Here is a 3,960-nt window from a genome sequence, read left to right on the forward strand (position 1 = left end):
TGGCAGCGGTGGGGTTCGAACCCACGCCTCCGAAGAGACTGGTGCCTAAAACCAGCGCCTTGGAGCACCCGGCCACGCTACCCACGTGCACTAGGCATAAAATAAGTGAACACAAGCCACAAATCAGCATCAAACGAAATGAACACGGAAGAACTTGAAAAACAAAAAAGCTAGGCTGGCGTCAACCTCTTTAAAATTCCAGTCATGCAGCCAGAGTGAACAGTTAACTTGGTGGTTAGGCGTGACCCGTACAAAATATATAGATAACGATTTCGGATGGTTCTTATTTCTTACAACTGAAAAACAATTTATGAAAAAAATCACTTTGGTCCCGCTTTTCTTTTAAGAAGACGCAGAAGATATGGCATGTGCACCTAGCGAGTTAGCGACTTGATTGAAGTGATAAGATGACAGCTGGAAGGTCAGACTCGCTCATAGCTAATCTGCCACGCCACAAATATTTGCACTGCTCTGCCAAGGCCACCGTTAGGTGCGGGCCAAATACATCTGTGGCAAAAGCGGGCAAGACCCAGAGGCTTAGGACGTAGACACAGCAAAGTCAGAGGCCGCTAGAGAGGTTAGAGAGATACGGCAGCGGCCCTGACTCACCAGGTTGCCTTGCCGTCTGCGAGGACAACATAGAAAAGGGGGAAGGGGTGGCTATTACTCTGAACGCGATGCATGTTACATGCGCTATATATATATATATATATATATATATATATATATATATATATATATATATATATATATATATATATATATATATATATATATATATATATATATATATATATATAGTGAAAAATCATGGCCAGCCCGACACACTGAAAGATTTATCTGGATACCCTGGATATCAAGGCGACCGAGGAACTACACGGCTTTTCAAGCATGGTATTACCAGTGTTGGCGGACATCAAAAAACGAGAAAATGCTAACTAATTAGCTGGCTAACTAATATTTGATAGTCGAATTTTTATGCTGTTACAGTTAAGAAGTCTGGCTGTGGGTTACTAGCCCGTCATTCGTAAAAGTCACATCAGTTCTTATAGTTTAGATAACATGCTCACGCTCGACATAGCACTGTCAACAAATTTTGTCTGTCTTGCTCTAAAAGACTTGCACTTACTAAAATGTCGCCCGCTAGGCAAATGACCTTTTTCCCGCTTGGCCGGTAAATACCGGCCGCGGAGAACACTCTAGTGGAGGCACGATAATGGAGCCTGATGCGAGACACACTCCTAGAAGTGACGGCGCTGAAGGCGCTATGTAAAACGCGGACTTTTCGAAAGGCCGCGTCTTTTAGCACGAGATATGCAAAATTATTTGAGCCACAGCACCAAGGAAAATCAGGCTTTCGAAATTCTAAAACTGACATTGTAATTACTAACGGCGGCTTTTAGCTTTGAGACAGACAGACACGCAACTAGTAGTTGAATTCTTCATTATCGGAAATTACTTAACCAACTCACTCGTTGAATTTATGCATTTTCTAATGTCCGCCGACACTTGTAATATTGTGCCCCAGAAGCCGTGCTCAGCTAAAAAAAAAAGCCGATTTTCGAAAATTAGCGGTGAGCTTCCCTTACAGATCTGGTATGCTATGCGCACTGTCGTGAGCGCCGAGTATCTTCGGAGATGGCTGTGGGCTAAGGACATCAGGCGCGTTGGAGGATTGTTCTCATCGGGGGTCGGAACCTGTGTGGTTCATTTACAATGTGTCAGCAACAGACGACCGCTAGCTAACAGGAGCCCCACGGCTCTTTTGTCTTCGGGCCTTCTTGTGTAGCCATTTGTCTGCAGGACAGAATCATGCGATCCTATTCGATTAGTTTCCATTTTACATTTTGTTTGGTCGGACGTCAGCATGACGGTGGAATCAAAGGAAGCAGCGAGCGGCACACGCTGACACCCATCCCCTGGCAGTGTTATGCAGCCAATCCTGAAGTATGGTCATTATGTGAACCATGTTGTCTGGTCACTTCCCACGGACGCTTGAAAGGCACGACTTCGGTGCCCAACAATAAATACTGAGCAATACCAGAGCACCAGCTGGACCTGAAATGGAAAATTTCAGCTTATGGAATGCGGCCCCTGGTTATTAGAGAGGGCTAATTGCGGGATCGCTTCTCACCTCCACGTTGAGTCAGCTGTCTTCAATGAAGAATGCACGCTAACGGAAAACGCTATGCCGTCAACCAAAGCCGTCAGCTCCCCCTGGCACGCAGGATCCGTTGCCCTCAGGGCAGATTAGATTTCCATGTCAGGCGCTTCTTGCGATAATTTATGCTTGGTGACTAGACAGTGTGACGAAATGTCTCGTCTGTTTTGAAGAGAAGTGGGGTGGCGCAAAGCGATAATTTACTGGAAGATGTCGTCGGGAGCTCAGTGAAGGTCACATAAAAGGCAGATGCACAGAGGGCACAGATGCTGAGTTCCCTGTTGATATTGAAGACTGGTTTGATGAGAGACGACCCAGCGACAAGCGTAGGGAAAGCGAGTGCCTCATTTTCCTTAAACTGTTGGCTCCCTTTGTATTGGTGAGAAGCGGTCTGAGTACCTGCTGACCGGACCGAAGACTGTTGCTGCGTGTGGCGAGTCATCGCCTGAAGGTATACGCAGTCGCTCTTGCTGGATTCGAATGCCAATGAAATGCGTAGACTTTCTCGAATGTACAGTCTCGTGTTTCTGTTCACGATAGCAGATATACAGTGCAGCTGAACGCTCTTCTCTTTCTTTCTTTTTTCTTTTTTTTATTTATTTACAATATACAGCCAGCCTCAGTCTTGGTTTGGTTTGGTTTGTGGGGTTTAACGTCCCAAAGGAACTCAGGCTATGAGAGACGCCGTAGTGGAGGAGTCCGGAAATTTTGACGACCTGGGGTTCTTAACGTGCCTTTGGCCACCGCCTAGAGGAAAGGATGGAAGACTTACGAAAAGGAAATTTCGCAGGAGTGAATAAGTTTTTAAATGAGGTCAACATAAATAAAAAAATTAGGTTCAAAAGTTATATGAAGCTGTAAATGAAAAGCATTTGACTCAGTTGAAACCTCTGCCGTGATGCAGGCATTGCGAAATCAGGGGGTGGACGAGCTGTTCGTGAAAGTGCTGAAAGATATATATAGTGGCTGCACAGCAACCATAGTTCTGCATAAAGAAAGTAACAAAATTCCCATAAAGAAAGGTGTTAGGCAAGGAGACACAATCTCCCCAGTACTGTTCACAGCTTGCTTAGAGGAAGTATTCAGAAACTTGGAATGGGAGCAGTTAGGGATAAGGGTAGATGGAGTATAGCTCAGTAATCTGCGATTTTGTGATGACATTGTCTTGCTAAGCAACTCGGGGGATGAACTGCAAATAATGATTGATGACCTCGACAGGAAAAGTAGAAAGGTAGGCTTGAAAATCAATATCCAGAAGACTAAGGTAATGTTCAACACCTCGAGAAGGAACAGCAGTTTACTTTAGTTAGCGAAGTACTGGAAGTAGTAGGCGAATATGTCTACTTAGGACAGGTAGAAACCGCAGACCAGGACCATGAAAAGGAAATAACAAGAAGAATGAGATTGGGATGGAGCGCATTTGGCAAGCACTCGCAGATTATGTCTAGCAGCTTACCGGTATCGCTCAAGAGGAAAGTATACAACAGTTGCATCTTACCTGTACTCACCTATGGGGCTGAAACGTGGAGGCTAACCAAGAGAGTTCTACTTCAGTTGAGGACAACCCAAAGGGCTATGGAACGAAAAATGGTAGGGGTAACATTAAGAGATAGAAAGCGTGCAGAGTGGGTCAGAGAAATAACTCAAGTTACCGATATTCTAGTGGATATTAAGAAGAAGATATGGGCATGGGCAGAACATGTAGTGCGAAGAGAGGATAACCGATGGTCGCTTAGGGTAACAAACTGCATTCTAAGGGAAGGAAAGCGTAGCAGGGGGCGGCAGAAAGTTGGGTGGGC

At 45.1% G+C, this 3,960-nt stretch overlaps 1 non-coding gene across 1 annotated transcript; it reads right to left on the reverse strand.

Annotated features, from left to right (window-relative positions):
• Positions 1-82, reverse strand: TRNAL-UAG (transfer RNA leucine (anticodon UAG)). The gene has a single exon. It is a non-coding gene; the product is annotated as a tRNA-Leu (tRNA).
• Between the last annotated feature and the right edge of the window lie 3,878 nt (positions 83-3,960).

This window comes from Amblyomma maculatum, chromosome 1, assembly GCF_055883805.1.
Source record: "Amblyomma maculatum isolate TAMU_Amacu chromosome 1, ASM5588380v1, whole genome shotgun sequence".
NCBI classification, from domain to species: Eukaryota; Metazoa; Arthropoda; class Arachnida; order Ixodida; family Ixodidae; genus Amblyomma; species Amblyomma maculatum.